At 40.7% G+C, this 10,172-nt stretch overlaps 1 pseudogene; it reads left to right on the top strand.

Annotated features, from left to right (window-relative positions):
- The first annotated feature begins 1,806 nt into the window (after window positions 1–1,806).
- Window positions 1,807–2,874, top strand: LOC147454943 (ran-binding protein 1 homolog b pseudogene; annotated as a pseudogene).
- Window positions 2,875–10,172: the final 7,298 nt, after the last annotated feature.

The raw sequence follows: 10,172 nt of genomic DNA, 5'->3' as shown, positions 1-10,172 counted from the left end.
GATGGGTGAGAATTGGACGAGTAGCCAGAGTGCAGGCTGATCAGACGCATAGTTTTAAATTCAAACTGAGATACATTGAGGGTACATCTAGTTATCAACTGGAGTGGTTCTTGCTATGCTACACACTCTTTGACTAGTTTTACTCAGTTAGATAATGTGAAACCTAATTTTTTTACTGTAAGATAGGGGTATGATAGTTTTCTTCATTGATTGTTGTATAAGCGTAAAAAGGGGGGTCATATTCCTTAATATGAGTCGTATATAGGGGTTTTATCAAAGTTGTCCGCTCGTAGGTGACGTCCCGTTTTGTATATAGAGTGAATCCCCTGGGGATTGTAATGGAGTGAGATTTTTGAGTGATCTTTTCTTCTCTTTCTCCCTAGATTATGTATTTCACAAAAAATGTTTGCTTAAGAGGTGATTGGAGTGAGCTTTTTGAAGAGAGACTTTTTTATTATTATCCATCTCTCTCTCTCTCTCTCTCCCCTTTCTTCCCTCTCTCTTTATGTATATATAGATATATCTCTAGAGCTCTTCCTCTATCTATCTCTCTTAAATCTCTCTCTCCTTTCTTCCCTCTCTCTTTATGTATATATAGATATCTCTCTAGAGCTCTTCCTCTCTCTATCTCTCTTAAATCTCTCTCTCTCTCTCTCTCTATATATATATATATATATATATATATATATAGAGAGAGAGAGAGAGAGAGAGAGAGAGAGAGAGAGAGAGTACACACACACACACACACACACACACACAAGTGGAACTTCCGTCACCGGAGCTACTACAGTGGAAAAAAGAAAACTTATAAAAGCAATGGAAGTTCCTTGTTATCAAATTCACTAGTGGGGTTCTTTTTGATGACGACGTTAGTATTTGCTTTGTATTCATAGCATCAAGATTGGATACTACCTCAACCTTCCAAAGGGCTATTGCTTACAATAAAAAAAGGAGAGGTCATTCTTTAAGTCATTCACTGAAACTATTTACTGCTTGGCCACCTCTTGCTAGGCATATAAGGGCATTCCAAATGACTACATACGAAGAGAGAACAATCATTTCTCCTTAATCTCTAAAGGGATTTCGCATAGAAAGTTTGTCCAAATGTTTAGGTGATGTTACAAGTCACCAAACTGGCATAAATGTTGATGATTTTTATTGCTCCATTCAACATTTTACAGAGTGTTTGCAGAATGCCACCTCTCTTCAAGATGCAAGCGTAAGTATCTGCATTTGGCAAGAACTCATATAATAAGCAAATTCCAATAGAGGACATCTCCAACTTAAACCTCATCAATACAAATCAGTGGCCATATGCGGTTATATTATCATCAACCGTTGCTTGCAACCCTACATTTACTCGATCATCAATCATTTTTGTTTGCACTAGCTCAGTGCTCTAACAAACTCTCATGTAGCTCCGTCAATTCTTGCTCTGGTCTTTGCAGAAGATGTAGCCACACACTTCATTGCCAAGGGTTGCGGATAATCTCTCTCTCTCTCTCTCTCTCTCTCTCTCCCCCCCCCCCCCCCCCCCCCCCCCCCCCCCCCCCCCCCCCAACAACTCTAATACTTATCTTTTTCTAACCTGATCAATCTATAGACTCACACCAAGGTTTTGTCTTGAATTGGATAGCCAAAAACATGGTGGTGTTTTTTATTCCAAAGGTAGTTGAAGTTTAAAGCAATGAAGATGAAGAGATTTACATTTGTGAGTGACTACTACTACGTGATCAATTTGTCTTCCAAAGCTTCATAATATGGAAACATAAACAATGGCAAGAACCTTCTCAACATGGAAAAATAATGGGGGTACTGACATACCACCATAGCTTTCTTTTGAGTGAAAAGTTGGTCATTTTAGTTGGCATCATGACTATCCCCCCCCCCCCCCCCCCCCCCCCCCCCCCCCCTCCTCCTCTCTAGGCTCTCTTCTTCCCTCTCTCTCTCTCTCTCTCTCTCTCTCTCTCTATATATATATATATATATATATATATATATATATATATATATATTTATATTATATCTCTTTCTGTTCAATCTCTTTCTCTCCCTCTCCTTCCTTCTCTCTCTCTCTCTCTCTCTCTCTCTCTCTCCTCTATCCGTCTAGGCTCTCTTCTTCCCTCTATATATATGTATAGTTATCTCTCTCTTTCTCTCCCTCTCCTTCCTTCTCTCTCTCTCTCTCTCTCTCTCTCTCTCTCTCTCTCTCTCTCTCTCTCTCTCTCTCTCTCTCTCTCTCTCTCTCTCTCTCTCTCTCTCTCTCTCTCGTGTAGCTGAGAACTAAGACACGGTGTCGAGGTCACCCCCATTGTCAAGATTGATGTTGTTGCCATCAGTACCGAAGAGGAGAATGAGGATTTTCTCTTTGAAGTAAAGGCCAAGCTAGACCAAATTGATAAGGATGGCAACCAGGTACTCCAGCATAAGGAGACCAAAAAAGTTTGATTGGTCATGCAACAAAGCCAAGCCTTAAAATTCTTTGCAAATCACAACACTGTTCCCTCTAGAAGCTTGTAAGAACCTCAGGGCAATTACAAGGCCTGGGTCTGGCATGCCTCTGATTTTGCAAAAGGAGAGCTAAAAGATGAAATGTTTTGCATTCGTTCTGAAAATGTGTAAAATGCTTAATCATTTAGAAAAGCTTTTGAGGTTTCTCAAAAGGAAATGTCGAGCACCGAGGGTGAGGATAACGAGGATGCCAAGGAGGTGGATGAGTTGCTTGAGGGGCTGAAAGTTGGTAACAAGGAGGCCAAGAGTGAATAAGTGAAGGAGGAAGTTGAGGAGTCAATGCCATCAGAGAAGAAAGTTGCCTCTATAGAGAAAAAAATGAGTGTCACAACCTTCAAGACTAGCGTGCGTCTTGACTTGTGATGTAAGGATGCCCACATTGTTTGAGAGGTCCTGTTTTCTTGAAGTTTTTGGATCAATGAGATTGTGTAGTTCAAGCTTGTTGTCAAGTCTTAGTAAGATAAAAGGCACAATAAAAAATTGGGTCCATGTGGAGGACCCTGACCCCTTAACTTTATGATATTAAAGGTCCAGCTTTGGGACACAAGAAGCCCCTTGCTGAGGCAGCTAGGTGAGTGTAACTAGAAATTCTCACCATTGGATCTTGGTTCAAGCCTTACTAGTTGCAATGTCCCATTTTTACCCCCTTGGTGTGGTCTCCCGGGAATTCACGACCACTTTTGCTACATGTAATGTGTCAATGTGTCAATGTCAGATCTCTATTTGTGGCATGATTGTTAGGGGAGGTAGGCAGTGTTTCACTCTTTGAATCACACCTATCCAATCTAAAAATAGTGCATATGTTGAGGCCAATTTTCCACCCACCTTAGGTGGCCCACTATTTGGGTGTTTTAAACTACAATATTCTAAAATTTAGGTCAAGATGTCATTTGTGTGTGTGTGTGTAGGGGTGTGTGTGTGTGTGTGTGAGAGAGAGAGAGAGAGAGAGAGAGAGAGAGAGAGAGAGAGAGAGAGAGAGAGAGAGAGAGAGAGAGAAGCAATGGCAAGGATATAGAATGGATGAGCCTCAGCAAAGAAGGGGATCTTGAGCTATGACGTATGAGCTTGTAGGTGAACAGAGGTATGGAATTCTCTCGTAGCAGCACTTGTAGCCATTGTAGCAGAGTGCACATGATTAAAGACCTACCACCCAAAAACTACACGGGTGAGCTAATTCAATAAACGAAAGAGCTCCAAGAGGAATGCAAGGACATGAAAGCACAAGTCCCGGTGGAAGAGGAAGAGAAGGCCAATATCTAAAAGCACTTGGGCATGCTTACAAAGAGGCTGGTAGAGATTGATGATAGCTTATCCAACAAATATGCTTCTGCTAGCAACTATGACAAGACCATTGAGGAGGTGGAAGCTGCCTATGGAAAGATTTTGAAAAGTTTCCAAGCTCTATTGTATGTCCTCAAGGCGGAACCAATACAAATTTCCAATCAAAGGACCTCGGGAGCATTCAAATAGTGTCAAACGCATGGCAGTCCCCAATGACCTTCCCTTTTAGTTCTTGATTGTAGGAACTAGGGTCAAGTTTGGATAGTCCAATAAATATTATTCTTTTCACATAGAAACTTTCAAGGTTGAGTTTTTGCGATACACACAAATATGCCCAACAAAAATACCCACAACCGTGCTTTTGTGACAACTAATGGGAGTAACTATATGGTTCAACCTAAAAATGTTTTAACTGGAATACAATTGCAAGATGGTTCTTTGGTGCTGTGAGAGAGAGAGAGAGAGAGAGAGAGAGAGAGAGAGAGAGAGAGAGAGAGAGAGAGATTGAATTATCGTCCATTGAGGTCATATATGGCCCATGGGACCAAAAACACATTACAACAATTTCTTCTCAGTGCGGGTTGATACATACCAATTAAGAATTGAGGGTCCATCAAGAGGGTAGAGTAGAGAAAAAGAGAGAAAAAAAACCTAAGGAGGGTCGGCTGAGGGGAGAGGCGGTTTGGGGTTTTGAAACTCCTGGGATGATCGCTTTGCCACCTCGGTAGACTGCCCATTTGCCTTGCTTACTTGCTTACGTGCTTCATGCATCTTCTTGAGCTTGCTCGCTTTACTCTTGAGTTGATTCATGGTCAATTCTTCACCAATCCAAAGCTTTTTTCCCTTGAGAAGTCGAGATTGACATAGCAACTTCATACACTCATCTTTGTCCTTGAAAGCGAGTATGCAATGCTCGGGTGGCACATGTCTATGTGTATCGTTGATCCATGCAACAGAATTTGGGCTTGATGTAGACAGGTTGAAGAATGTTATTGACCTTGATGATTGCTTCCTTGAGGGTGTCCTCTGTGGTACACCACGGTGAGTGTAGCCCCCCAATCTTGACCTTGAGGCCAAGAGATTCTTGTAGCTGTCATTCTTGTACGGCTGCTTGTATCTTGGTGTCAATCTTCTTATGTGTTGCTTCATGTGATTCTTTTTGCACTGCCATGATAGTTTTGGTGAGTGAGGCTTCGTCTGCGTATGCGTTTTCAAGTAGAGCTTGGCTCTCTACCTCCTTCACGTCTTCAAGATTGCGTAGACGTTCTTTGAGTCTCTCATTCTCCTCAATGAGTTCTTGAATATGATCCTCAAGGGCTGTGATTCGTGCTTCTTGGCGGGCGGCGGGGTCCTTCCTTGGTGCCGTTGCCACCACAAGAAAGCTCTTACGTGCAATAGGGGTGCCAAAGGACGACACAAGCCGGGAATTCCTGTTGGGAACACAATGGTGCGTGAGATCGAGGGCTTATACTGACTTAAATTTTTTTGGAAGCATTAAGCCATGCTTTGTGTAAGCAGGTTAAGATAAAATCAAGGTGTCGACTAGCAGAGGATGACGCTTGGGTTGGATGGGCTGAGAGAGAGAGAGAGAGAGATGTTCCCTGCAAAATCTTACTCAAAAAGCTATGTTTGGAGCGAAGTTTTTGGAGCAATCTTTCAAGCGAGATTTTTCACTAGATTTTGGTTAGTAGAGAAATATCCGTAAAAAGTCTCTCTCTAAAGCTCGCTCCAAACCTCTACTCGCAATCAACATGGAAGTGTCTAAACCCATATAATCTTTATTGATTGTGACAACATAAAGAAAACTAAAGGTCAACACTTTTGGCTAGGACCATTTGTACTTCAACATCACCATCAACAAATTTTATTTGGTTTTATTCTTCTTGAAACACTTGTTGGAAGGATGATCGTCTTCCCACAATGAACACAAGGATTTTTGGTAAATCAATTCTTTGTTTGATGATTATTTTTTCCACAAATTGCACAAGATCTAGTGGATGGTCTTGTTGAAGTTGATATAGAAATGCATCCACCGACTCCATATATTGAGGGAACCATAGAAGAAGTAGCAGAAGATGCAATTTTCTACTCTTTCTATAAAGAATTCACAATACCATCCAAAGAAGGTAGATGGGTTTTTTCCTTCCAAATTTTGACAATTTGATGAAAGTCAACAAGTAAACTATTGAGTAAAATGGCAATAAGATCTTCATCTCTAGAATTGGAGCTCAACATATACTAGCTAGGTTTTGATGCTCTTTAACTTGTTAGCTAATGTTATTATATTTTCATCAGTATGCATGGTTAAAAAATACAATTCCAGCTTTACAATCATTGTATAATATTCAGATTTGGCATCAAAAAGAGTTTCTAATTCTATCCAAGCTTCCCTTGAAGATGTGATATCATCTAAATAATGAATAAGATCATCCTCAAGAGAAGTCAACATAATACCAAATGCCTGCTCGTCTTTCCTTTATTGTTTGATGGCAGATAAATCTTGAGTGACCATAGCCATTGTTCCCGTTTCATATGTTGAAAGAGGCTTAACCACACTTAAGAGATTTTTTTGCATGAGATATCCCTTAACTTTGATTTGATAGGTATGAAGTCCGGACCCGTCAAATTTGTCAATTTTGGATGCCATATTTGACAAAAAAAATTCAATTGACATAAAAACTTTTGCCAAAAATTGAGTCTTAGAACACTTGATGAAGCTTTAAAGCTCCAAATATGGTGACCCCTACTACTTTTGGAGACGTTGTGCACTTAGAAAACCACATTGATCATCTTTGTGTGCTCCAAATCAACCATGAGGAGGACTCCTCCCTAGCATTTTGAGAGGCTAAACAAGGCTCCATTAGGCATGCACAAATTGCAGCGTTTTGAACTTGCGTAAGAAGTGTGCATCTTGAGAGCACCTCCAATTGGTAGATTTTGATAACATTTTGATAGGCACAACTGACGCTTGGGACCAACTCACAAAGCATGCAGCCTTTGAAATGATACGAGCAAGAAACTTCCCAACAAGCAACATATTCACCACCAACACGATGCTTTGGAGCACCACCTGAGTAGCACAACATTTTAGAATTCTATGGATAGGAGAGCTCACCCGAGGCTCTGATACCACTATTGGGCAACGACAGTTACGGTGGGTGCGGGTAGAGAAACTCCATGATAGAAGGGTGTGAGCAAAAGAGCAGAGCAAGAGAGATTGTGAGCAGGGGAAAAAACCATGCTATGTTATTAGTCATGAGCCTTTGCATAAATAAGCTAACTACCAAAGTCTTTGCATGCACCTAGGAGAAAAAAAGAAGAAGTGGTATGTGTGTGTGTTTAGGCTTAAAAAAACTTTACCCTGGCTTGTAACTGGACCTACTTGAGCTCCTGTGGTCTAATGAATGAAGGAGTAGGGGTTCCAAAAATTACTATAGAAAATGATATTTAATGCTTTGCAATAAGGACACAAGATTACTAAAGACTTCCTTCCAATGTTAAAATTCCAACTTTAAAGTAAGCTTAGGATTTGTAAAGAAAAAAACTCAAAACTCACATTAGAATGGAACATTTTAGTGCGCTTCAAAGGAGCTCTATTTCTTAGTGACGAGTTTTATGTGGAGGTATACGGGATACAAGAAAGTCAAGTGCAAAATGTGTTTCTAGATTGAAGGTAGAGCTAGAGGAATAAAACACTCAGAATGATCTTAATGTTGAGTTAATTTTGTCCATTTTGACTATATGACTCTAAATATGAAGGACTAAAGGTAGCTTAGGTGGCATTATTTTATTTTTCCTCTTAATGTGGTCCCTCTAACACCAATACAAACCCATCCAATGAGGTGATTATGAGCCTTTAATGCTCTCCCCTTGACTGACATTAAATAATTTGATATGGCTTTATTCCTTCAATGTCATTTTTAATTGGTGGTTTTGAGAATATGCTCACAAGTTGTGTATTTTAGATAAATGCTTTGATATTATGTCTCACTTTAGTAGGTCTAATTGTGAGGAATGCTTTGTTCCATTCAAATGGAGTCTAATGCTACAACGACTAAAAGAGAAAAAAAAATTCACAAGAGGTAAGGAGAGTATGGAAAAAAAAAAAGACGAAGGTGAATTAAAATTAACAAAACCGGTGGGAAAGCCCCACAAAATAGAGGGTTGTGCATATTAGAGCGCCCAAAAAAAAAACCAAGACTCTAAATATATGAACCCACTACTCTGGCTATGATGTTATCAACCAACAATGCAAGCAAAGAAGAGGGGCTCATGGTGTGCACCACAACAGAACTTGCCAAGCTTGCTATACCAAAAAAGTTTCAAGATCCCATGGTGATGCTTTTTGGAGCTAGTTTGAGCCCATTCCGCAGCAAGTCAAGTTTAGCCTTGTATGCACACATCTTGTCATAAAATCTAATATCTAACCAACCCGAATGATTTTCTCATATAAAACTGATCATTTAATGTGGGAGAATAAGCGGGAACAAGGGTTAGGATATAGACACGTGCTTACAGATCTATCCATTAGGAGGAGGATGAGGTCTAGGAGGGCCTCTTTATTTTCCATGAGATTATGGAGGTGATTAACATTTTGACAAATTGGTGCATGCCATGTGTACAAGAATGGTGGGTGTGTAAGAGAGGTGTAAGAATGGTCAAAGGATGTACTCTTCCCCCCAAAAAATGGGGGGACAACTTTATGATTTTCGGCCTTCCATAACTACTACATACGATCTCCAATTTGAGCGGAGATTGGATATGTTACTTGAAATAGTTTTGACCGCTAGATTTTAAATTCAGTTTTGGGGGGAAATTTGAATTCAAATAAACTAGCCGTTTTTCTTGTTTGAATTCAAAAGCTCTCCTTTGATTGCTTTCTTAATACTAGAGCTTTGAATTGAACACAAAAAACATCCTCCAAATGATTTCCACATTGGATGGCATCCATAATTGCAAAAAATGGTTTTGGATACCTTCCTTAAACTGCAAAATAAAGAGGCCCTCTTAGACCCCATTCTCTTCCTAATGCTCAACACGGGGCCAATGGTAAAGGGGCCCAAATGAGAGATAGTATGTCAAAGAGCAAGGCTAACCAATGGAGCTTAAAGACCTTAGGGTTAGCTTCATTGAAGATCACCAATGGTTAATGTTAAAAGTCCTTTGACCTTAGGTAAGCTAGGGATGTGCTTGAGGTGGGAACTCGGCCCAAGCTTGAGGTGCTTGTCGTGCCTGATGACTGAGATGCTTGATGATTGAGATGCTTGAGGTGCTTGTCATGCTTGAGATGCTAGGGTTGTACTTGAGGTGGGAACCCAACCCAAGCTTAAGGGGCTTAAGAGCCGAGATTTTGGTGAGAACTGGGCCCAAGGTGGAGGGGCTTGAGGTGTCACAAAAATTCAACACATATCCCTACAAGGAGGGACCGATCCATGCATGTAGGGGGGGGGTGGTTGCTTGACCATTCTCTCTCCCAAAGGGCACCCCTTGCTCAAGAGGCTAGTAGGACACATGTCAAGCCCCTAGCTAGGTTACCCTCAAGGAGTGTCCAAAGCCTATTGGTTGGCCTTCCAAGGGGTCTAATGATAATTAAGTAGATTTAATTAATTGTTTTTTCATTTATCAAGTCCTCTCTCTCAAAGGGGAAAGGGGGACACTTGTCCCAAGACTACCCTTGTCGCTTGTAATGCATCTTGCATGTGATTGGCCAGTCTTGCAGGGGTCCAATGAGCTTCAAGATTGAGCTACAAGGGGGGGGGTCGACCAAAGCAAGAAGGGGGCTAGCTTGGGGGGTATACTCTCCCACACACACTCACACACACTCTCATTGTGTGAAGTGCAAAGTGCAAGATCCCCATCTCCTTCTCCAAGCTAGTAGAAAAGTTGAGAGCCTACACCAACACTCTTGGCTATGGAATGCAAATCCAATCAAGAGCCATGCTTCAATGCTTAAGCTTTCCATCTTCTCCATCTTCATTACTATGCTATTATGTATGCTAGCAAGAATAGTGATGATAAGTGAGGAACTATTTCTTTCTCCTATGGAATATTTCTTCTTCCTCTTTCCTACCCTAATTCCCCACCAGTCCTCCTTCACTAAGGGATTCCATCTAGCCCTTCCTCACTATCTGGTACTATTAGTTTAGGTTGTCATCTTTAACTAAAGATTCCATTGGTTCTATAGTATCTTTCATTTCCACAGGTTTTAATTTTGTTTCTTCTTTTGCAGGATTCCCAATGGTCTCCATTTTTTGTCTTTGTGCTTCTAGCATTGATTGCATGATTTTCACCAACTTTATAAGCTTCCAACTTTGTAGCTTCCATGTCAAGTGTTGGGTAGTTTTTCCATTTTGTTTCTAGTGTTAGACCCACTTTCAAGC

This window comes from Adiantum capillus-veneris, chromosome 7 (genome assembly GCF_014529385.1).
Source record: "Adiantum capillus-veneris isolate H3 chromosome 7, ASM1452938v2, whole genome shotgun sequence".
Lineage (NCBI taxonomy): Eukaryota > Viridiplantae > Streptophyta > Polypodiopsida > Polypodiales > Pteridaceae > Adiantum > Adiantum capillus-veneris.
This window is presented reverse-complemented; position numbering and strand designations above follow the sequence as displayed.